The sequence below is a fragment of the Lynx canadensis genome, chromosome A2 (genome assembly GCF_007474595.2).
Source record: "Lynx canadensis isolate LIC74 chromosome A2, mLynCan4.pri.v2, whole genome shotgun sequence".
Lineage (NCBI taxonomy): Eukaryota > Metazoa > Chordata > Mammalia > Carnivora > Felidae > Lynx > Lynx canadensis.
In genome coordinates this window covers 126,787,577-126,813,708 of record NC_044304.2, presented here as the reverse complement: position 1 = coordinate 126,813,708, position 26,132 = coordinate 126,787,577, and the positions used below count along the sequence as shown (strand labels likewise).

At 41.0% G+C, this 26,132-nt stretch overlaps 1 protein-coding gene across 4 annotated transcripts in view; it reads left to right on the top strand.

Annotated features, from left to right (window-relative positions):
• Window positions 1-26,132, top strand: part of ELMO1 (engulfment and cell motility 1) — a 530,926-nt gene that overhangs the window by 382,232 nt on the left and 122,562 nt on the right. Inside the window, exon 1 of one of the 4 annotated variants that reach the window (XM_030308235.1) lies at window positions 11,775-11,983. The exons of the other annotated variants lie outside the window; for them this stretch is intronic. The gene's annotated coding sequence lies outside the window, so the exon portion shown is untranslated. Of the gene's footprint in view, window positions 1-11,774; window positions 11,984-26,132 lie in introns of those variants that run through there. 4 annotated transcript variants of the gene reach the window in all.

The following is a 26,132-nucleotide window of genomic DNA, read 5'->3' as shown; positions in this document are numbered from 1 at the left end:
TGCTTCCTAGAATCCGGTCTATTCCCTGACTCCTGAGGCACCACTGCCACTTCTCACTGACCCTTCAACTTGCCCATTTCTCAAGCCCTTCTCATTTCTCTCCCACCTCCTCCCCTCCACCCACAGTGTCTCATCTTCAACCATCCTTCAACTCCAGGAGATGCATGGCGTCTCGCCTCATCTCTTAGACGTGGAACTCGGAGTGATCCCTGGCTTCCTATCCTCTCCTGCCAGGTCCCCACATCCTGTGGATCCAACCGTGTGTAAGAAGGAGCCATCTGGCTTTTACTGTTATGGCCCTGTTTCCTGACACCGTCATCTCTTACATGGACTCTGTCTGTCCTTTTATTGTTTTCCCTGAATCCGGACTCAGCCCATGTGTAAGTTCTCTTCCCCCTACCAGAAACACCTTTCTAGAATACAATTCTTCTCATGATGCATCCACACTCAAAAACCTTTGCCTCCCTCTTCTCAAGCATGGTAACTGAACCTTTTCATTCTATTGCGAACCACTTTTACAAACAGAATGCCTATTGAACTCTTCAACACACCCCTACTAACCTCTAATTAATCGTATTGATGGCTCCCTGAGCATACCTTGTACTTCCAAGTCTCTGTCCTCACCCATGTTCCCTCGCAAGGAAGACCCTTCTCCCTTTGGTTGAAATTCTGCCCAACCTTCAACGTCCAGCTCATGGGCCCTGTGGAACCCCTCCAAGGAAGCAGAATTAACTGTTTCCTCTCAGGCACACTTTCTTTTTACCTCTCTTGTAGCACTTTAACGTACTCAGCCATACGTTGAGTTTGAAAACTTATTTTAGCAAATTAGCCTGCTAAAATGGGTCCCTGGCCCACCTCATGGCTGTTTTGAGACAATACTGCAGAATCTTAGACAAACCCATTGAAAACCATGGTCATAGACTTAGTTATCCACACTCTATCGCTCTTATTCCTCAGAACAAGGACAAATTCTTCCTCACCCCTCTACCCCAGGGTGCCTACCAAAAAAATTATATACGTGCTCAACACATGTGACCTGGATTGAATCTTCACCCAGCCATTAATGGAGAAAAGAAAGAAGATAATAATGTCTTTCTTTTTACTAAGTTGATAGTGTTTTAAAAGGAAAAATCATATTCTAGAACAAACTTTGCAAATTATACAACAAATTTAGGCCATAAGTGAAGGGCATTGTGTGGCTAAGGTATGGCAGGAGAAGTGATTCTTCAGTGTGATGATTTCTTTTAGGACCAGGAAAAAAGAATAAGGCATTTCCAGAAGACAGAGAGGAAAAAAAAGGGAATTGTGTATGTGTGTGTGTGTGTGTGTGTGTGTGTGTGTGTGTGCACGCATGTGTGTGTCTTAAAAACACTTTTAGATTTTGTTGTGGTGGCATTTACTTCCTGACAAAAGCTAACTGATGTTTCATGCTGGCATGTACTCCTGCACATAGACCAGGGGCTGAGATGCTTGAAGAAACTTTCACATCTCAGACCAAGCTGTGGCTGGGCCTGGGACAACCAGCTTCTGGTTGTTTGTGAAGTTAATTACCCCTCTCTGCCCCTCCCTTGTTTATATGGGGCAGGAGACCCTGGAGCTCCTTCGATAAAAAGGAACAGAAGACTTGCCATCCACAGTGACATTAAAGGGCCCCTTGCTACCACTTTGCTGGTAGAAACCTTGACATTTCAATAGAATTTTAAGAAAGCTATTAGGACAAAGTGCATTTGGGAAATTCACCAACAATTGATGACTTCATTTACAAAGTCACGCAATACAATGTGGCTGTTTAGAATCATAGATGTTCTGGGGAGAAAAAGAAAGTTATGTATGTAGATGTTCATTTCATTATTATTTATAACAGCAAGAAAATGGAAAATAACCCACAACTCAGCAAAGAGGATATGATAAATTCATTTATGGGCACATTTATTAATATGTTAAATTTTTCAGTCACTGAAAATGACATATGTGAATGATATCTAAATATAAGAAAATATTTTTTATATTATATTAAATGTGGGGGAGCAAAATGTAAAATTTTATCTTACTAAATACAAATAAAAACTAATATGCTTTTTAAAAAAAATATTTGTTTATTTTTATTTTAGAAAGAGAGAGAGCATGCACAAGTTGGGGAGAGGGGAAGAGGGGGATAGCGAGAGAGAGAATCTTCAGCAAGCCCCATTCTCAGCACGGAGCCCAACATAGGGCTTAATCCCACGAACCTGAGATCACAACCTGAGCTGAAATCAAAAGTCCGACGCTTAACCGGCTGAGCCACCCAGGTGGTCCCAAAACTAAGAAGTTTTAGACCTTCTTTTTAACAATGGTTTCTTCTGTGTGATGTGATTAATTATAATTTTTTTCTTTTTTATTATGTGATTTTTAACTTTATTTATTTTGAGAGAGAGAGAGAGAGAGAGAGAGAGAGCACACAAGCAGGGGAGAGATAGAGAGGGAGAGAGAGAGAGAGAATCCCAAGAAGGCTTTGCATTGTCAGCACATAGCCTGATGGGGGGCTCAAACTCACAAACCACAAGATCATGACCTGAGCCAAAGTTAAACATCAGACTCTTGACTGCTTAATTGACTAAGCCACCCAGGTGCCCCCCTCTTTTATTATGTTTTTAACATTATACATTTTCTCTACTGAGCATGCATGTTCTTACAGTCATAGTTTAAAAAAAAAAATTAAAATACTGGGATGAAGAATGGTCACCAAGTTCCAAATCTGGTATGATTAGTAGTTCTGGTCTGGAGGGAATTCTTTGATCTCAACACCCCATGTTATAAAGTCAGGCTAAATTTTGTTTTTTCTTCCTTGAAATAAAACATGGGTTTAAGCCAGCTGTACTAGCTCAGTCAGTGTCCTGTACTTTATCCTGAAGTTGATTGGTACAAAGATCAAAAGCCCTCTGAGGCTCTATTCAAGGAAGACTCATTAACTGGAAGGGAGTAGTGAACAGATGTGACATCCTTGAAAAAATGAACCAGATAACAGACAGGGCTGGGCCCTGCACCTGGACTGCCTATAAAATGGGTTGATAGGGGATGGGGGGAAGGGGAGGGTGGGTGATGGGCATTGAGGAGGGCACCTGTTGGGATGAGCACTGGGTGTTGTATGGAAACCAATTTGACAATAAATTTCATATTTAAAAAAAATAATAAAAAGATAAAACTGTGAAAAAAAAGAATATAAATAAGTAAATACATACATACATACATACATACATACATACATACATACATACATACATAAAATGGGTTTCCGAAAGGGAGTTTTCAGATGTGCTTCCCAGCGCATGCTTTTCCCTCTCAGGCTAGGGATTGCAGGGCTGGGAGGAGGGAGGAATGGAAGACATAAGAGATGATTCACTGAGTTGTTTTCAAAGCTATCCTTGTCTCCTAACTTTATCCATGATGTTGGGTAGAATGACCGACAAGTGCTCAGAAGGCTTTTGTAACTTCCATAAGTATAAAGGTTTGCAATAAGCTTTTGTATTTTTGGCTAAGGCATCAGAGATCCCTAGAGATAGTATTCCTGGTGTTGTGTTAATATCTGACTCTTAGGAATTTGCAGTATTGGGGATAGCTCTCCAAAGAGATAATTATGAAATAACATGACATGTGCAATAGCAAAAGTCCAATGCAACTGTATGGAAGTAATTCAGAGGAGGGAATTCCTTACTTTGGAAGACTTTAATGTATGAATAGAAACTTACCAGGTGAGCAGAACAGAGTTAACTAGGAAACAAACAAACAAACAAACAAACAAAACCATGAAATTTAAGAAGTACATGAAGAGAAAACTTAGTAAGTGGTGCTTTATTACTTTCAAGATATTAAGACTGCATTCTTGGATTCCCGAGACTTGAAAGGAACATGAGGCAACATGTGAAAAGCACATTATTGGCACTTCCTAAACATTAATTGAATGACTGGAGGCCAATTCCGTACTTCCAAACTGAACTTTTTGGGTAAAATATATTTTTTTCAGTATATGCAAAGAACCGCTGCGATGTCTAACACACAATAAGTCCCCCCAAATATAAGCAGCAGCATGACATCTAACACACAATAGATCCCCCCCAAAATATAAGCAGCAGCACTTTTTCATGGTGGAAGCTGTGTGATTATTGGAAGTATTTTGCTCCACAATTCTCATGCCTGTCACTGTGTCGAGAGAATTGTAGGCGATGCATTTCGGAAATCATGTTTCATATTTGCCTTGGGATGACTTGGAAGAGGAGCATTTTTGCATGTAAATGGATTGGTTACTGCCTTTTGGGGGCAATTTTTATTTATATTATCAAGTTAACTCCTTCCTACAGTTTGCTAGCTTAAAGATACAGGCAAGCACTGAGCAATAAAATAAAATTATATTTTTGTGTGAATTTAATTGCTGCACAAATTAGGTTTCAGGGCTCATTGTTTGTGAGAGTTGGGAATAGCCTGTCAATATCATTTGTCTAGAGGTTATGGTTCACATTTCAAAGCTTCATTTAATTGGAAGTACAATAGAGAGCAGTTTGAAGTGGTCTGGCTCTTACAAGCTGAAGGATTTGAAGAAATGAGTTGAAGAACAGACCTGTCCTTGTGGTGACAATGCTGGTTTGCCAGGAGCAGGCACAGTCTGAGTGGGTTTTCTTAGGGAGGTGCTGGGTTGTTGCTGATACTCATTGAAACTCTGGGCACATAGTTGAGGTGTGACTGGCTCTGCCAGAGTCAACTTCCTTTTTTTTAATGATTTTAATTTTTTTATGTTTATTTTTTAGAGAGAGAGAAACAGAGCATGAGTAGGGGAGGGGCAGAGAGAGAGAGGGAGACACAGAATCTGAAGCAGGCTCCAGGCTCTGAGCTATCAGCACAGAGCCCAAGACGGGGCTCAAACCCACGAACAGTGAGATCATGACCTGCGCTGAAGTCAGATGCTTAACCAACTGAGCCACCCAGTCGCCCCCAGAGTCAACTTCTTTACCAATGGATAATGTAAAAATAACTGGTTTAAACAGGACTTGCCATGGAATCCCATATGGTGATCGCCTCTGGTCCTGTGGTTGTCCTCACCTTGTGGCTCCATATCTGGGCCCATTCAGACCTGTTGGGCCCCCTTTCAAGCCCTCAAACTCATTCTGCTCTGCCTCTCTCCCCTTTCATACTTCAGAGCGTGACCCTCAGGAACTGACTCCCTATATCTCTGGAACCCCCATTTCCTACATCCTTGCCTGGATGTACTGCATCTACTCATCTTGATCTTGGTTCTCTCTTGCACAGCAAACCCTCCATTCTTCCCCCTCTTCTCTGGCTTGCCCTGTTCTGTTGCAATATAATCCCTGTTGTAACAAGAGACCAGGACCACAGATTATCCGTGAATCTGTGAGCAGAAAGAGCAGAGAAAGGAACGGCATCGAATGTTAACTATTTTATAAAACATAGATTTAATCTCTACCAACTGCTGTGAAATTGGTTCTCTTATTGAGAATATCAGAAACTAATTTTTTTTCTCGAAAGGTAGATTACTTGTGTGTGAAATTGATATGTGTTTCAGAATTGAAAGAGGTTTACTCATGCGTTAGATCTGGAAACCAAGAAGAATGTGATAACAGCCCCGAAGCTTCCCTTTTCCTGATGGTAAAGAAGCTGTTTCTCATTTTGTGTCACCTAAAGAATACCCTGCCTTTGGCTCAGTAGCTTTTTGCCACCATATTGCCAGTGGACATGCTTGGCAAAGCTGAGTTAAGGATTTTGGCATTTTCATTTTTCCTTTTGGCGTGATTTTTCATCAGCCTGCATTTCTGGAATGCCTTTCCCTGGTATATTTGGAAAATTCAAGCTGGCAAGATGATAAGCTTTCAGAATTTCACCAACTATTCCTTTGAAGGCACTCCAGAATTATAAGAGATGCAAGATATTGGGCCTTGCTCTTCTGGCCTCCGTGTTGTTCTCAGGTCAGCCCACCCCATTTGCCCAACTTTAATCATACCTCAAGGACTTCCAAACCTCAACTCTCCAACCCTATGAATGCCAGTCATGGTCACACATCCGAGGTCAACATCTGGAAGAGGAAAGAATAGAAGATCTATTCATAGACATGTTTGCATTTTGTAGATTTGGTTTTATTTTGGTGTTTGTAGGTCTTATTTATATTTTAGGCATTTTGAAGGAGAATACAAAAATGGCCAAGTCCAGGGAAATAAACCTACTCCTATTAATGTCTCATGAATATGAGTTACGAAATGGAACTCTCCCTTAGGATGCTATTGGAATCATCCCAGCTGCTCCAGCAACTCGCTTGTAGGAGCTCTGAGCCTGTGGTGTAGTAAACTGCTTGTGGTACTTCACAGACACCTGAGTTTGAATCCTGAGTTGCACCCTTACTGGATGGTGACTGTAGATGCACTACTTAAAAGTTGTAGGTCCCAGTTTCCCTTTTTGGAAAATGGGCATTTTTAATGGTATTGGCCCATCATAAGCACTGCATATACATTTGCTATTATTTCTATCATTCTCCCACAGATGTCAGCACTGTATCACTGTATCATACAATCTTTAGCATCCAGGGACCTAAAGATAGAGTGCCATTAAGCAGACTTGGTAAGTTCTGCTTATGGTCATCTCCCAATAAGGGTGAGGGAAAGAGAAGCATTACCTTTTTGTATGAGAATTTTTCTATGGAATATTGTTATGATTATCTCCCCATGGGGATAAAAGGATACGTAAAAGGTATTCTGGCCATGTTTAGTTGAAGTTTTGCATATGTTTTCATTTTAAAATGCATCATGTAAAAAAAAAATCAGAGATAACGATCTACTAGTTAACCCAACTAACTAAAGAAATACATCTCTTGAATGAAATAAAACAGTTGAACTGAGCTGGTAGTAATTATAGTTCTGACCTATTAGGGCAGAGTCACTACTTCTGACCTCACATCCTTGGAAGATATGATCTGGATTGGTCTGCACTGGGCCTGTTTCTGTTCAGGGTGGAAGTAAAGTCAGAGTGTGTGTGTGTGTGTGTGTGTGTGTGTGTGTGTGTGTGTGTATGCTCATGTATGTGCATATTTGCATATATGGTCAGGAGAGGGGATATGCCTTAAGAAGGCTAAGAAGTAGGGGTGCCTGTGTGGCTCAGTCGGTTGAGTATCCGACTTTGGCTCAGGTCATGATCTCGCGGTTTGCGAGTTGGAGCCCCATGTCGGGCTTTGTGCTGACCTTTGGATCCCGTGTCTCCCTCTCTCTGCCCCTCTCCTGCTCACACTCTGTCTTTCTCCATCCCTCAATAATAAATGAACGTTAAAAATTTTTTAAATAAAAAAAGGAAGGCTAAGATGTAATTAGAGGTTAGCCTTCAACAATATACACCCTACTTCTTCAGAAGTTTTTTGAGGCTCAATGTGATCCTCATGACCTCCTTAAGAATCAGTTGACCAAAGAAAAAATGGGATTCAGTGTAGCCATGTCATGAACTAAGGAAGTCATCACCATCACATCTATTGCCAGTGATGAACATGCATCCTGATGAAATGAAGGTGCAGATTGTGGAAATAATGTTTGGGACCAGGAGTTGGAAAATGGAAGGATTTGCTACTAGCGCCACCTCCCATAGCCCAGTACATGGAATCCCCTTCAGCTCCTTTTTAAATACTCCTTGTAAATGGTGTTCATTTTATTTAAGACTGGTAGGTAAACTAAGAGAAATTTAGCCAGCTAGTTTAGAAATCATTCTACAGCAGTCACTATATTTTCTGACCCCCAAATACAAATCACCCAGCAATTCTTTTTTGATTCGTGAATTTATTTAAAAAGCACTACAAAGGTATGTGAACTATACACTAAATTTGCTAATAATAATTGTAAATGGTACTAGCAAATACCTAGCAAGCACGGAACAGAATACAGGCTATAATGTGGGGGTTGAAATGGAGAGATTTCTTCTGATTTTTATCTAGATGCCCAGGGATGATTTCCCTCTCCCCTATTTCCCAGGTTTTGATGCTTTGATTCCCTTCTATTATCTGTGCACAGCACATGATAAATACGAAGGTGTTCAGAAGCTTGATGACATGCCACCAACAGTACATTTTGAGCCTCTGTAGTGCAGGTCCATTACACTTCGTACCAATTCTTGGGTGCTTGTTCAGGTATAAACCAATTAACTAAATGTAGGTTTCTCTTTCTTGAGGTTCATCGGCAGCTCTGAGGCTTGTGTAGACTCTTTCATTGCCCAGTCTAGAAAGGAAAGAATACACAGCAGTGGCCAAATTAACTGATAGTCTGTGATCTCAGCAACACAACTACTGGACAAGGTTCTATGGAAAAATTCTTTGCAAGTTTCTCCAAAGACCATGTGGCTGTTTGGTATAAAGTGACCCCTTATGGAAATGTAGATGAGGCTGCTTATCTTTCAGAACTAAAACCGTGGCTAGCTTGGTGAACCAGACATCCTGCGTACTTGCTTTTGAATAGAAGAGGAGGGTTGGAACAGACTCAAAGAAATATTCTGTCCACCTTGCAGTTTGTCTTCAAAGTGAATTTTCTGGGAAAAAAATTACCCAAAGAAAACTTACAACCTTCCTTAGTGTCCACAATACTACATGACCTACCTGTCTTATTGCTAGCATCTCTACCTCACTGGTGAATCTGGTCTTTAAGAACTTCCATGTTCTGGGGCATCTGAGTGGCTCTGTCAGTGAAGTGTCCGACTTTGGCTCATGAATATAATGGTTTGTGGTTTTGAGCCCTGCATCAGACTCTCTGTCAGACTCTGACAGCTCAGAGCCTAGAGCCTGCTTCAGATTCTATGTCTCCCTCTCTCTGCCCCTCCCCAGCTCATGCTCTGTTTCTCTCAAAAATAAATAATAAAAATTTAAAAAATGATAACTCCCATGTTCTTTCTTCATATACGTACTCCTAGAAGCTATTGAGCTATGTATGCTAAGTACCCACTGTGCTATGGTACCCACACTCAACTCGAGAGTTTGCAGTCAATCAAAGGGAGGTAAACTTGGCTTAACAGAGATGCATCCTTTGGGATGGCTTACAGTAGTGAAACACCCTGCCCCCATTCTCAAAAAATTAAAAAAAAAAAAACTTTCTCCATTTTATACATTGAAGATTAATTCATTTCCTTTATGCAAACGTCTCTTAGGAGTGATTCTCAAGCTGTGGCGTGAATGAGAATCCCCTGGAGAACTTGGAGAAATGTTCCTAGACTCCATTCCCTGAGATTCTGGTTTAGGAGGGTTGCGGACGGATCCCAGTAATCTTTATTTTGAGGAGAATCCCAAATGGTTCTGACACAGGTAGTCCCTGTAGATCACACTACAGCTGGAGCTAGAATCCCTTGGTTCAGAATCCCAGCTCTGCCACATTTTATCTTGGTAAACTAGGTCAAGTTATTTAACCTCCTATGCCTCAGTTTCCACCTTCTGTATAATAGGGATAATAATAATACCTCACAGAGTTTTTGTGAGGATTAAATCAGTTAATTCATATAAAGTGCTTAGTATGCTAGCTGGACTCTTAATTGCTCAATGAATGTTAGATCAGGCCAACAAATTATGGCTGCCTTGAAATAGATTATTTTATAAATTGAGTTGTATACGTATTTTGGGGGGCAGGGAATCGTTTTAATGGAGTCGTACAATGGTTTGTCATTGCTAATAGGATAAGAAACAATCTCCTTAATGTGATTGTCTAGGACCCTACAGGTCTGGCCTTTGCTTGCCGTCCAGGCTCATCTCACTCCATCCTTTCAGTCATTCTCACTGCAGTCAGCTGCATTTGGCTTCTTTCAGGTTTTCAAAGAGGACACACTCCCTTCTAGGTGTGCCATTCCTTATGTCTGAGACACTATTCCCCTCACTTTTAGTTCAACTTTTACTCTTCCTTTAGATCTTAGCTCAAGTATCTCTTCCTCTGAGATACTTTTCCTAACCTCACTAGGTTAAATCTTTTCCTTTGTGCTCTCCTTCATATCCCATATAAAAGTTATACTTTCATATTTTTTTTGCCTCCTCAAGTAAAGTTATTTTGCCATAGGGCAAAAACCATGCCAGTTAGTTTTGTCACTAGCACAGTGCTTGGCACATAAACACTCACTGTGTACGGTGGAATAATTGATTACATTTGCTTGAGGATAGACCAGGTTGGAATGACATGTTTCTGTATTTAAAAAGTGGTGATTTGAACAGTCTCAGGAGGGTGACAGTGCAAGGGGTAGGTGTCCTCATGGTAGAGGAGAGTAGGCAGAACAGGTTAGGGATGTTCCAGAAAGGTAGTCAAAAAACCCCAAGATATCCACTGCCCTGGAGGGTGGAGATCGTCTGGACAATGCTGAGAAAGATGGCCAGAGTTGGATTTGGGTGCCAGAGAGTCAGTACATGGATGAGAATTCCTTCCCAAGATCACAAGGGCAAAAAGACAGAATGGAAAACCAGGATTCAGATTCTTGAAGGATTCTCTAACTTATGCCAGAATCATAGCCTTCTTTGACACTTGACATCTTCAGTCAGTCTTTGTACAGAGTTGAAGGCTTCCACAGACACACAGATGAGATTATCACCCTCTCAGTCCCCTCTTGGGTCTGACCTGGCCATGCAGCCATTTATTGCTCAGTGGTGGCCCCTGCTGTTAATGAGAAAGATAGCACATCCAGAGTCCGACATTAACTCTGGTCATGTAACTAGCAGAATTTGGAGAAAACAGGGGAGGAGTCAGGGGGGATGTAAATGGACTGAGGAAATCCCCAAGGAGACCCCCACTGTTCAGGGTGCCTTGTGAGTTGCTAGGGCAAGAGAAGAAGCTAAGCCTGAAGATTTTGTGCTTAAAAATCTTCTATAAGCTTCTCAGGTTAATTGCTTCTCAGTTTAATTCACAGTGCCCCCTGAGAAGTGCCATTGCAAACTTTTATTTGGAGCCTTTCAGGGCCATTAGATGACAAATATTTTTAAAGAGCCCCACTAACTCTTTAGGTTAACTTCTAGTAAATTTTAATTAGGGGTGGAGACACAGTATTTATGCTCGTTTACATCCTGAATAGGAATCAGAGTATAGATCCTTCCGTAAGAATCCTGCTGGGATGCACTCCTGTGTACACACATTTCTGGGCATGTGAGCACCTCTGGCATGTGTGTGCTATGTGTACAAAGTAAGGCAGTTACATGACATTTCTGGACAAAAACTGAATGTGAAGACAAGAAGAGAGAAAGCAAACTAACAATCAAATAAAAGTAGGGAGCGGGGGAGAGATGAGATTGCAGTTGATTATGGGTCTGGCAGCAGATGTTCTACACGAATCCAACTCGCTGCAGCCAGTCTGTTTCCATGGCAACAGAATCAGTAATTATTGAGCCCAGGCGCTCCCCCTTCCTTTCTTGCAACAAGGTGGAGGCTGATGAATATGAACTATCTCTAGCCCATCACCAGCTCTTTCTTTTTCTTCTTCTTCCTCTTTTTCTTCCTTTTTTTTTAAAGTTCTTTATGGGAAAAGTGGAGGTATTGAGGAATACCGAGAAGAGGAGCTATGTAATACATATTGACAAAAGAGCATAGGACACTAAAATTGAAATGAAGCTATTATTTTTTCTCTTGTGATACTATAAGAGAAAAGCTCTTCCTAGAAAAGCCGATGATCTCTGAAGATGCTAAATAAATGAGCAGGAGTTTCCCTGAAATGGAGGCTCCCTTTGATTGGCTGATCTTTCTGCGATTCCTGCCAATCGGAGCACCCCTGGGCTCCAGCTCCATAAACATAAGCAAAGCTACATGCTTATTCTTCTGGACTCGAAGTGTGTAGCATTCAAAGGTGTGCGGCAGGTCTCCATTCACATGGCTCAACTGGAAACCTATTTCATGAACAAGCTTACTCAGGAACCATCTGGTATTCCAGCACATTGTTCTTCTAGGGGACGACTCTAAGTCATTTGGTGGCGGCTTAGCAGCAGTATTGTAGTTGGGAAAGATGGACTTACGGGAGCTTGGTGAGTAAACCTCAGTCTTACACATCTGTCCGCCGGTATTAGCAGCCTGAGCTAAAATGCAGCTTTGTCCTATTGTCTGCCGAGAAAACTATGAATTGGAACAAGCACATGGAAGAACAGGCGTTCTGGGGTTCCCGTGATGTGTGAGCTTCTGTATTCCAAAGCCTGCATGCATTGCTTGGGTATGATTGGATTTGTAGTTGACTGTGTATTATACTGGAACATTGGTCTGTCTAGTAAGGATAAGGATTAGTGTGAGGAGTGGAGTTTTGCTTTATCTCCCTAGGTATAGATCCAGTTCAAAAGAAGGTGTTTTTAAAACTAAATTAAGCGGAGTCAACCCTGTGCATTGCTGGGAAGAGAGAGAAAGGTGCAGGCACGGAACTGAGCGGTGAGCTGCTTGACCGTGTTACTGGTGTTTGCATTGTGAAGAGAGATGTTATTACAATGGTCTGTCAAACACTTCTTAAGACCCCCAACCACAAAAGGAAGCATCTCTTCTGCACGCACTGCTGATCTCAGCTTGGAAGTGTGCAACTGAGCTAGGTCATGCCCCTCACTTCTTTCATGAAACCAGTCTTTAAATCAAAATATGTTCTCTCGCTTTTTGAAAATTAATTTCAAAGATGAGTTGAAGTGCAGACAGAGAGATTTTAGCTGTCAAAAACCATGCTTCAAAATGACTCTGTTTTGAATCCCTTTAAACCCCCAAAAACCAGAGAGGGTTTGCAAAGTTATATTCAAGGATTGGCTCTTTGCCAGGGAAGGGATGCTCTGAGCTATTGCTTTGCTCCCTGGGGTTTAATTTTCTGACACTCGTGATGAAATTCTCGATTTCTTTGGGTAGAAGCAGGAAAAATAAGAAAGCAGTGCTGTAAACAGGCAATGGAGGGGCAGTATGGGGAGGGGGAAACTCTTTGCTTTTAGAGAGCCTTCTAGCTGCAAACTTAAAAAATATATGTAGCAAGACAGAACTCAAGCACAGTGTAGGATTCCAGAGGAACTATAATTTTTCTGAACATGGAGAGGAGAAGCATCGCTTTTGGCGTGGGTGCAGAGAGCGGGGGCTGAACTTGGGGTTTCCATCTCTGCCTGAGAACCTCTCCTCAGCGTCTCTGCTGGTTTTGAGGCTTCATCATTGTTACTTTGTTTTAAATGTAATTTCCTATCTTATGTGCCAGGAAAACAGGCATACCGCATGTCTTCTATTTACAGTTCACTTGGGTTCAAACAACAGAGAGGAAAAGAGGATAAATCATTATCATCTGGCTCAAAAATATATGCACATGAAATAGTTGAACATGGGAAATCTTATTGGCTTGTCCTTTATAACAATGTCCTTTTGACCGAAGAGAGTGTTACAGGTCTTCATGTGGCTGTAGAATGGAATTGGCTGTGTCCTAAATGCGATCTGTGATGAGCGAGTAAAGAAACAAAAGAGCTAGGAAGGTTTTGCCTCCAGAAGACCCAAAAGCAGGGCAAGGGTAGTTGGAAGAGACTTGCTCTTGTGACCTGATACCACAGGAGGAGATGGCCAAGTTTTCTCACTGTGAGTAACAGTCACAGCTAGGAGAAACCTGGTAACTTGACGAGGTCAAAGACCTGTTTGCTAGCTGAAGGCCCCTCTGGAATGTAGGCTGTCCTTTGATCCCAAGAGGCTCGAGATGGTGTACCAAATTGAGAATTCCACCTGATCGGAGGCAAGTGTGTGCACGTAAAGTCTCCCTATTACATGTCGTTCCTTGGCACACCTGGATGCATGTATAATTTTGAGCAAGTCTGGTTGCTAGTGGATGTGCATTAAGTGATGTCATTTCATTAGAATGGCCCTCCATCCTCTTTTGGTCTCTTCTCTCCCAAAGTAGTGTCACTTACATGAGTGAGGTACTGGCACCTGTTGGCAAGAGTGAGAGAAGAAACAGCCTTTTATGGAAGCAGTAAAAATGTTTTGTTTTGTTTTGTTTTTTAACTAAGAGTAGTTATTAACCTATTTTTGGATCGTGGAAGTCCAAGAATTTGAAAGCTATGAAACTCTCCTCTTGCCCTAAGAAAATATATTAATGCATAATCACATAATACTCTGATGACAGCCCATTTCAGGGTCATGTAGGATCTTTGTCCTGGGTGAATAGCCAAGAATTTATTATACCCTCAAGTTTATTATCTCCTTTTTGAGAAGGGGCCACTAAATCCTGCCATAGCCCTGTGCCAGTCAACTGCTGACTTATGCAGTGGCTTCAGTAACTGGTGAGGTCCTGTGCATTCTAAGTTAGAATGGTTAAGGTTTAAATTAAGAAGTCTTGGAAATAATTCTAGATCTTGATTTTCTCACTTCTCAGCTTGCAGTGTTGGTGTAACTAGGATCACTGGGCTTGAAATGAACATGCCCTTTCAAATACCAGAATTAACTGCAGTCTTGTACCTGTTCTGTTCACTCCTGAAGAAGAAAGCTTCCCCGTACTGCCTCTTCATGGCATTTGTAAGATGTAGGACATATTATAAACATAAATGTAAGGATAAGTAAAAATGAATTCCCTCAGATTTTCAAGTTACCGTCAGACTTGCCTCATACGTCAAAGTAAACATAAACACGTTAAATCCAATCCCTGAAATTCAGCACTGAGAGTTGGAAGGGTAGAATCCTTCATTTCTCCTCTCAAGTGGAATAAAATCAATCACAGCAGGAAAAGCTAACCTGCCTTGAGCATTTACTGTGTGCCAGACACTGTTCAATACAATTTATGTAGACGTAACAACTCGCTGAATCTTTACAACCGCCCCAAAAGGATGCCTTTTATACTTATTTTCTAGATGAAGAAATGGACTCTCCAAAATATTGAGGAACTTGACCATGTTTACAAAGCTAGGAACTGGCCAGGGGTTTGTGTTTTCACACATGTTTATTTACTTGTTTGCTGCATCCATGGATGGAAGGAGTGTGAATGGACAGGGGAAGGAGGTCTCCTCGGCTGTCTGTGTAGTGGAACCAGGCCACACGGAATTGAATTCAACAATCATTGTGTTAATTAAAGTCGAATTAGAAAGGCATTTTATGGTGGTTGGGTGAATTATATATAGTACCATTTAGGAAAAGATGTTTGAGTAAAACCTTGTCACCAAAATGTCCCATTTGTTTATCCCCTTGTGTTATTGTATGATGTGCTACCTTATTCTGAGGAGCGTTTATGTGACTAATGAGAACTAGGCCAGTTTCTACATGAGACCAGCTCCTCCTGGGCCATCTGCAAGAGGTGGAAGGTCATCAGTTCTATGGCTGCCCTTTGCTCACATTTGCCAGGAATGATTTGCAATTGCCATAGCAACAGTGAGGGTCATGAAGGGTCAGGAACAACAGTGCAGCTGGTTCGGGGGGTGCCTCACCCACAGTGGATGTGGGAATCACCAGGGCTACCATGTTTTCTGAAGACCTTGTGAACAGGCCGAGCTCAGAAAGAGATTTTAGGTAGGTCCAGAGGATATACATTGATGGAACAACTGGAAACTTAGAAGTTTAGGCCTGAAAATCTTTGAATGTGACATAGTTTTCAAACCAAGTCGCTCAGAGTTGGGGACATTGACAGGACTGGGGCAGTGTGGAACCAGGGTGGGAGGCGAGTGAGTCCTCCACTCCCACTTCAGAGCATCTCCATTTCTATCTGTCTTTTTTTAATGTTTTTTTAAAATGTTTATTTATTTTTGAGAGAGAGAGAGAGAGACAGACAGACAGAACATGAGTGGGGAAGGGGTAGAGAGAAAGAGAGAGACACAGTATCCAAAGCAGGCTCCAGGCTCTCCAGCACAAAGCCCGATGTGGGGCTCAAACTCACAGACTGTGAGATCATGACCTGAGCTGAAGTCGGCTACTTAACCAACTGAGCCACCCAGGCGCCCTCCCAAATTTTTTTTTATTATTATTATGTTTATTTATTTTGAGAGAGAGAGAGAGAGAGAGAGAGAGAGAGAGAGAGAGAGGGAGGGAGACACAGAATCCGAAGCAAGGCTCTAGGCTCTGAACTGTCAGCACAGAGCCCATCGCAGGGCTCGAACCCATGAGTGTGAGATGATGACCTGAGTTGAAGTCGGACACTCAACCGACTGAGCCACCCAGGCGCCCCTCCATTTCTATCTGTTTTACCAACCAGCATTTCCATGGGAGACTTACTAATGAAAATGAAGTGGAAGGAGTTAGGCCACGAGAAGGAAGAAGAAAAACTATTGATGTCCTAAAATATCCAGTTTGACATATACAGAAATAGCAGACCAGAGCATATAAGCAAGATCACATTGCTAGATGGAAAAAGAATCTGTAGGGGTCTTAGTAGCAGGTTTTAAAAACGGATTATTTGCTATGCATGCCTGATTATGCACTTTCTACTATTAACACTAGGTATGTGAATGTGTAAAAGACAATTTCAATAGCTATTCAAAAAAATAATGCCCTACAGGGATAATATGGCAGATTTCTTTCTAGATCAGCACTGTCTAGTGGAAATATAATGCAAGTTATGTATGTAATTTCCATTTTTTTAGTAATCACATTTAAAAAGTAAAAAAAAAAAGTGGGTCTACAAATTTTAAGAATATATGTATTTAACCCAGTATGCCCAAAATATTTGAACATGCAACTACAAAATTATTAACAAAATATTTATATTCAGTTTTTTTATGTTAAGTCTTTGAAATCCAACATATAATTTATACGTACAGCACAACTCAGTTTGGATACTGAATTTTCACAGGAAATCTGTTTTTAGATTTCACAAAATGTATAGTTAAAAAAGTAGAGTCACATACCAAACTTGTTTAGAACATACATGAAAGTTTTTCAATAGCTGAAGCTAGCTAAAATTGAATAAACTTTGTAACTCAATTGTGCAGTCCTACTAGCCACGTATTTCAAGGTTTCTGTAGCCATGTGTGGTTAGTGATTATTCTGCCAGACAGTATAGTGCTGGATTCTCAAAGAACCCTCCTGATGCAACAGGCCGGTGACTTCTCTCACTACCTCATCCTGCCATGGCACTGTCATGTCTCTTACCTCCATGAAGTACCCGCAAGCACTTGTTGCTCAGGCAACAGAGAGAGGCACAGAACATTAGCATTCCCAAACTTGTTTACTTTTGCCCTTAACCATTGTACATAGAAAACTCAACATGTAGCTAAATCTTGGTTTTTCCATTACTCTGTTAGGCAAGAGGGAATTAAAAGGTGTGCCATTTCCTATTGCGGAAAGTCAGCATCCACCTTCTGTGGCATTTTTCTGTCCCCAGATATTGTGACCTTGCCATTCACTGTACTTTGGGCCCCCACCTTCAACTCAGTATGTTCAGAAGACACGGGTTTAGTTTTTTTTTTTTTTTTTAATTTTTTTTTAACGTTTATTTATTTTTGAGACAGAGACAGAGCATGAACGGGGGAGGGTCAGAGAGAGGGAGACACAGAATCTGAAACAGGCTCCAGGCTCTGAACTGTCAGCACAGAGCCCGACGCGGGGCTCGAACTCACGGACCGGGAGATCATGACCTGAGCCGAAGTCGGACGCTTAACCGACCGAGCCACCCAGGCGCCCCGACACAGGTTTAGTTTTAATAATGAGCTACGCAAACCTTGATTGAGAAGATAACTCTGCTGCAAACATTATTCTTTATGAAGACAAGTGTAAATTGAGGGTAAGGGATGATTTAATTGCTGTCATCTTATTCAATTCTCCAAATGTTGTTTAGTTGGAAAATATTGACTAAGTAGTTCTTACAGTTAATTTGGTCTTAAAACCCTTACCTTCAACATCATATGCTATTCTATTTATCCACTCCCCAAGGTTGTTGTTTTCTTTTCTTTTAATGTAAAACCAATTATGAGAATGTAATCAACCTTTTCAGTAAACTAGATCAAAATCATTCTGCAAAGCCTTCTTAGAGGCATCTGGTCCCAGCCTCCTAGAGATGTCCTGACATTGATAATTTCAGCCAAATCTGCAAGTAGAAGTGATAAAGCTCCCTCTAGGCTTGGTCTTCTTGTTGAGGTTTTTTTTTTCTTTTTTTTTTTTAATGTTTATTTATGTTTGAGGGACAGGACAGAGGACGGGCTAGGGAGGGGCAGAAAGAGGGAAACAGAGGATCCTAAGTGGGCTCTGCGCTAACAGCAGAGAGCCCGATGTGGGGCTTGAACTCACAAACTGCAAGATCATAACCCGAGCCAAAATCGGACGCTTAACCAACTGAGCCACCCAGATGCCCCTAAGCTTGGTCCTCTTAAACCTTCAGTTAATAAAGAGGTCTTTTAGAAATCTCACAAAACATTGAGAAAGGTGGGGAAAATCCATGTAGTTCAATATGATCTCTAATGTCAGTGATGCCTTCTGGTCCAACTATACTTGTTTCCTGCGTGTTGGACAGAATTCCCAAGGAGGATGCCTTGTGCACATATGTACTCAACAAATATGTGTTGGATTAAATTGTGTGGCCCCTTTACAACTTCTTTCTCTTCATGGCAGGACTTTATCATCTTTGCTGAGGCAACACTGACAGACCAAGTAGATTAAACCACAGGCAGGGTTGAATCCAAGAGCGAGATGACTTGTTTTGTGTATCTGCTGATGTTTGGCCAAGCAAAAGACTGTCATGAGTGGAAAGAAGTGCTGTGGGATTTCAGTGAGCACAGAGACGCTGGGAAATAGCTTTATATTGCATTGGTGAAATCAGCATGACAGTAATCGTCTTTGCATTACCACAGGATTTTGAAGTCCACTAATTTGCTAGCTAATTTAAATCTATGATATTCTAGAAATTCAGGACTAGAAAAGTACTTGTATAGATGACAGAGCAGTAATCTAGAATCTAAGACCTTGAATTATTGTGTATAGTTTAACAACTAAATTTTATAAGTAATTTAACCTTTATGCTCCACAGCACCTACACATGGGTAAAGACAAGTTTAGACCTGGTGATTTCCAAGATCAAGCTTCCAAACAATCTATTCTCTAGGGCCCATATTTCATTGATCATATCAGTCTTTCCCACTGTACCCAGATGGAGCCTCAGAATCCTTCTTAACACAGCACTAAGTCAGCCACTACCAAGCAGTCAGAATTGGCTTACAGCTGAAACTGATTTTTCATCCCTCTCCTATGTCCTTTTCTCAGCTCTGCATTGTGCAAGACTTTGAAAAGGAACATACAGGGAATTATCAGTATGCAGGGTTTCGGGGATAATGGAACGACAGTTCTTTACTCATCTTCTTGCTCAGCTGTTCCATGGAGGTGTTGCCATCTGACAAGGAGGGCTGCAGCCTGGCACTTTGGGAGCTCACTTTTCCTTTCCTTTGAGCTATAAGTGATGAGAGACCTGTCAAGGAGAGCAGTTCACTGGCATCATTCCCAGACCTGGAAGCATAATGAAATAAAGTTTCATTCTGACTTGGTTGGAATTTTTATAGCTGAACATTTGAGATAGCATCTGGGGCAGTTCTAACATCCACTTGCCTGGTTGGAATGAAGCACCCATCAGCTAATGGACTCAGGCCTTCATACTGGCAGCCCATACTGATAGACTTGCCCTTTGGGCAAATCGTTTCTAAGTAAAGCCAGCCAGGCCACAGGTCCCAGCAGCTGAGATGGAGCTCACTTAATGTCTAATGGACCAACAATGTACAATATGCATTACAGAAGCTTTATCATATACAAAGAGTGATATCAAAGCAAGAACTGGTCTGAAAGCCACCAACACTGCTACTGCACATAGATCTAGACTACTTAATGTTAAGGGTTTAATCCAAGGCTTGGGCTCTGGGGATGTTATGTTGGTACAGTCCATTGGCACTCTTTCTAGTGCTCACACCCTTCCAGCTTTAGAGAACAGTTGGGGTCAATGGGAAAAAGTCCTCATTCTGGATTCCATAAGCCAGGCTCAAACATCTCTGCAGAGTAGACCCAAGAAGCTTTGTAAAAACCACCTTATGGGAGATCCTTCTCTCTTCCCTTAAAATTTCTTAAGGACTAGGTAGATGACTACTTAACCTCTCTGAAGCTTAGTTTCCTCATCTGTAAAAATGGAAGGGGCTTTTTTTAACAAGGCTGTGGATGAATGAAAATTAAACTATGGTGTCTGCATAAGTGATTAGTGCACCATAATGCACTATGCAAGGAGAAAATAGTATGATTATGTTCCTTGGGTAGAAGCCATTTACTTTTTGTATCTTGCAGAATGTCTAGCTCAGCTCTTTGGCTGTGGAAGAATCTCTAATTGGGCAACCAGAGTGCTAGGAGGGCACATGCTGTCTGCTCTCAGATTACCCTCCTGGATCCTCAGAGACTACCCCAGCCCTGCTGGCATTGGAGGCCACCCAGAGAGTACAGACCACTGCCCTTAGAACAAAGCCTGAGCTTAGTCACTAATAAGATTTAGATCTTGCCATATTACCTTTCCAATCTTTATGATCCTTTTTTGTCATGTACAAAATATAGATAATATCTACCCCCATCATATACATAAAAATGTTTAGAGAACAAAAAAATTAACATATCCCATATGCTCTGTGGATTGTGCATAAGGTAATACATAAGGTATTACTATTATTATTTCAAATCTAATATCTCTTAACAATTCAACCTTGTTTATAGAGGAAGAATCATTGGAAACATGTTTCTGGAGCCAGAGTCCCAGAAACTCCAGGATAGTGATGTATGTTTTCCTGATTTTGGAAGCCAGTCAAGTTCAAACGATATTGTGCTTCTTGGCAGGTCCCTTGTGGCATTCAGGAAGGCTGTGACCTGTCATAGATAAATGGTGGCTTTTACATTTGTTAAGTCAAGATGTTCTTGGTTTCTGCATATGGCCCACAAATCTTTCTGGATTTCCGGGTTTTAGCCATCCTGCCCCAACTCTGTCTTCTTCTTCATGAAGACATAATAAAGCATTGGAAAACATGCTTGGTTTTGGTTCATCCATATGGAGGTTCCTAGCCACTTCTTGGTAGCTTTATTCTCTGCCTCCTCCCCCGTAGCCACGCACTTTACACCCTTGGATTATGTATTCTGTCAAAAAGAAGAAAGGGTGATGTCTTCCTTTGTTGCATCTGGTTATCTATTTACTATAAACGAATCACTTCCCAGATCTTAAAGAAACTGGAGTCCAGGGATGGCAAATAGATTCCATCTGGTGACAACTTAGGTACTTGAGTGGTGGCAGCATGGGGCCCTCATCTGGGGCCAGGGGGCCCTTGGGTGGGGAGGGAAGGGTGACAGGGTACAGTTACTTTATTACAAGTGAAGAGAGTAAGGCTTAGAGAAATTAGTCGACTTGTTAATATGTCTGTTAACAAGGGACAACATTTATATTTCCTTGCTCTCTCAATTTAGTCAACAACCACTATTTGTCCAATGCCTGTGTATCAGTTCTAGGCCTTGATATTATCTATGAACATAAATAATCTGTAAACATTAATGGATTAACCTGCATGGAAGCTTATTTTTCATGCAATCATTAGCCTCAAAGTTGCCTAGAATATTGAGGCTATGATAATAAAATTCCCAACAAACTAGTTATTTATACAAGTTGATCTTTGAACAATGCAGGTTTGAATCCACTTATAAGTGGATTTTTTATAATACAGTACTATAAATGTATTTTCTCTTCCTTGTGATTTCCTTAATCACATTTTCTTTCCTCCAGCTTATTTATTGTAAGAATACAGTATATAACACATATAATGTATGAAATATGTGTTAATTGACTATGTTATCAGTAAGGCTATTAGTAGTTAAGTTTTGTGGGGAGTCAAAATTATATGCAGGTTTTCAACCATGTTGACGCCTCTAACCCCCACATTGTTCAAGGGTCAACTGCATTCACTCATTTGTACGTTCACTTATGCGTTCATTTTCCTGCCCATTTACGTAAAGAATAAATCCCCACTTTTCAAAACTTGGACTTTTGTAAGACTTCTTTGAAAACAACTTGAAAGTAACTGATAAAAAACAAATTGGCCAGTAACTGTCCTTGATTTTTGCCTTTGTTCCCCTTGATCTGCTACTTTATATGGCCTTGCTGGCACAGAGGTGAAAATGAACAATGAAGAAAAATTGAACCCTAAAAGCAAACTCAAGAGCCGTACACTATCCTACTTTTGCAAAGCAACCTAGAAGATGAAACGTAGGTGAACTGAAAATTTTCCATTTAACCAAAGGTTTCTGAACTGTTAGAATTGTCAAGGGAGAGAGAATTGGCAATTATGGAGAGCTGCTGTAATTTCATGTCACCTGGGGAGAGGTGGTGCTGTAAGAAGCAGTGGGTGAGAAAATGTCTTAGTCCTCTGAGCACCGTAGTAACAATAATCATAATAATGTGTGTGGCACTGTCTGTCTCTCCCATCCGTGGTGTAGTTGTATGGACTCACCCTTGGTCACCTGCTTCAAGGCCAGAGCAATGTCAGAATCACTTGTCTGATGGTTATGAGAATTGTGCCTTCTATGCACGAGGCACTTTACACATGCATAGGTTCTTTTAATGGAATTTTCCAAACCTTCTTTTTTTAATCGTTATTCTTAACGTAGATATTATTTTGAAATTACTACTTGCAGCGGTCCATCAAGGTACAATTTTTTCCTGGTTTTATTGCAAAATAATTGATGTACATCACCATATAAGTTTACGGAGTACAGCATGATGGTTTGGTTTACATATATTGTGAAATGATTACCACGATAGATTTAGTTAACAACCATTATCTCATAGATACAATAAAAATAAAAGAAAAAAATTCTCCTCGGATGAGAACACTTACGATTGACTTTCTTGACTCTCCTATACACTGCACAGCAGGTTACTTGTGTCATCATGTTGTGCATCACACACTAGTATTGATTTATCTTGTGACTAGAAGTTTGTACCTCATACCACCTTCCTCCAGTTCCCCTTCCCTCCAACCCCCACCTCTGGTAACCACTAACCCGATCTCTCTCTCTCTTTTTTTTTAATGAGTTTGGTATTTTGTTGTTGTTTGTTTGTTTAGATTCCAGATATAAGTAAGATCACACACTATGTGTGTCTGTCTACCTTAGGTCACTTAGCATAATGGCTTAAAGGTCCATCCATGTCACAAATGATAAGATTTCCTCATTTTTTTATGGCTGAATAATATTTATTGTACATATATACCATCCCTTCTTAGGATACAAGTTTTTATCAAAGAGTGCATCCCCCAGCCTCACAGGACAGAAAGCAGGATTCAGGGAGGCTTTAATGCCGATTATCAGTCTCCGTCCTTTTTCCTAACACATTTCCTTACAGCATTCAGAGCAATTAAAAGGCATTGTATCCCCTTTTACAGATAAGGAAACAGACGTGAAGAAGTTAGCTTATTATCCTTCCAGTAAGTGGTAGAGTGGAATTCAAATCCAGGTCTGTCTGATTCACAAGCCCATGTTCCTTCTACTGACGTCTAATACTTTCATTTCAGTCATACCACCTGTATATTCATTTATAACCAATGCATTAGAAAAGTAGTCTCCATTGTGGGGTGCTCACTCCCCTAAGGGGCATGAAGACTCTTCAAGGGAAAGGCAGGTGTGACTAGTTTTAAGGTAAACTTAAAGGTTTCCATATTCTCAGTTTCCATGTGTACCTTAAAACAGACCATCTTGAGATGGCACCTGTGACCCTCCCAGCAGCCTGCTCCCTCTTGATGAAAGAAAGGCCTCCTTTCGCCTCCATTAGGTCCTCCAATGGTGTGTGGCCCAAAGCGTGGAAACCTTCTCTGAGAGCCAGAGACATGTGTCAGTTCCCTTAAATAAAGATCCATAAAATGGGTTCCCATCTCAATGAGAGATGGAGTCCCAATAAAATCTTTCTCTTTGGGCTTAATAATCATCAACATTTGTAATATGTTTATTCTAATTAGTTTATATTAATAATTGTACTGTTAAACTCAATGCGGAAGAATATTTTTATTATAGCCCTCTGTTCACAGAGAATATATTTTAAATTAAATTTTGGTATATATATGTTTTTCTTTCAGAGAAGTATAGTAGTATGATTAAGAGTTGAATTTTAAGCATAACATTCTATCATGATAAAATTGTATGAGTAGAATTGAGATAGAATGGGAAAAATGGAGGGGGAGGTGCCTGGGTGGCTCAGACGGTCGAGCTTGTGACTTCGGCTCAGGTCATGATCTCGCAATCCTGGATTCGAGCCCTGCATCAGACTCTGTGCTGACAGCTCAGAGCCTGGAGTCTGCTTTGGATTCTGTGTCTCCCTCTCTCTCTGCCCCTCCCCTGTGCGCATGCTGTCTCTCAAAAAACAAAATAAAACATTAAAAAAAAAAAAAGAATGGGAAAAGTGAGAAGTGGTATGGGAATTTGAGTTCTAAGACAGAGGGTGGCAGTGACCCATGGGCCACATCCAGTCTGCTGCCCATTCTTGTATATAAAATGTACTGCAGCACAGCCATGCCTATTCATCTACGTATTGTTTAGGACTGCTTTCGTGCTCCAGTGGCATTGTTGAGTAGCTATGACAGAGACTGCTTGGAAAGCTTAAAATAGTATTTGGCCTTTTACATAGAAAGTTTGAGGACCTGTTATTAAAGGAGAAAAATGATGTAAAATCTCCAACTATTAAAGAAGAGTTTTTTCATGTATGTTTAAGTGAGTAATTATGGGTATAAAGTCCCTGATGTATGTATATCCAAGGATACATTTAAAAGAGTGATGTAACGGTTTTATTTTTTACAACAATATTTTATACACTGAAAATTATATTCTTTGCAGCTATTTCAATTGTGATAAAAAAAGTCCAGCCATCAACTTAAAAATGTGTACATAGAGGGGGGTACATAGATTTTTTTCAAAACAGAGAATTAAGAGACCACTGCCCTTAAAGACAGGATCAAGGGTGTAACTTTCCATAATTTAAGGCTATCGTATGACGGATGGGAGCTTGTGTTTTTTTATATGGAGCAAATCGAGCCCCATGTGAATACCTCAGCCTTCACTCCAGCTGATCTTCCACAACCTTGATGGGTACCTGATGGAAATGTTGGAGTTTAACAGGATGATGTCAAAGAGCAGTCTCTTAAATGTCTGGGCTGTCTTAAAGATCAGAAAAATCCTTTGCAAGTCCCTGTATTGGCCCTTCTATTGGCCGACTAGGAGGAAGAAAGAACAGCAATGCCATTCCAGGAGGTAGAGGCTGGGCTTTTTAGGATGTACCTGTAGAATTGATGAGAGCCTATGCTGTCCTCCAGCCACACTGATGGTGGATTGCACCACACAGATGGATGTTTAAACCCGCTTAGCAACCTTGATGCATGCTTTGGGTTGAATTCCGTCTTCCTCCAGAAATGAGATACTGGTCTTAATCATCAATACTTCAGGCTATGACCTTGTTTGGAGACTGGGTCTTTACAGTGGTAATCAAATTAAAGTGAAGTCATTAGAATAGGCCCTAATCTGTTTGTGTCCCTATAAAAAGAAGAAATTTGGACCCACGGAAAGACATACTTTAAGAAAATGAAAAGGCACAGCATGACTCAGCCAGTTAAGCATCCAGCTTCAATTCAGGTCACGATCTCGCAGTTTGTGGGTTCGAGCCCCGCGTCAGGTTCTGTACTGACAGCTTGGAGCCTGGAGCCTGCTTTGGATTCTGTGTGTGTGTCTCTCTCTCTGCTCCTCCCCCACTCACTCTCTGTCTCTCTCTCTCAAAAATAAATAAACATTAAAAATTAAAAAAATAATAAAAGGCATAGGGAGAAGACAGATACCTACAGGCCAAAGCTAAAGGACTGGGACAAATCCCTCCCTCACAGCCCTCAGGAGGAGCCAACCCTGTAGACATTTTGGTTTCATACTTCTGACCTCCAACACTAGGAGGCAGTAAGTTTCTGTTGTTTAAGCTGGACCCAGGCTGTGGTACCATATACTCAAAAGCATAGCTTCTCTTAACGGACTTTCCAAAGCTCAGTGATTTTTATGTTTAGCTATGTTTTGAAATGATTACATGACATGGTCCATCAGAACACAACTACTTTTTTTTTTTCAGGATGCATCTAAAGACCGAGAACTGGAACCAGGGAGACTTTGATCCTGGCCCCTAGTCTCCTTCCTTCCCCTTAGAGCAGTTCAGCAGAGCAGTTAAGATCAAAAGCTCTGGAG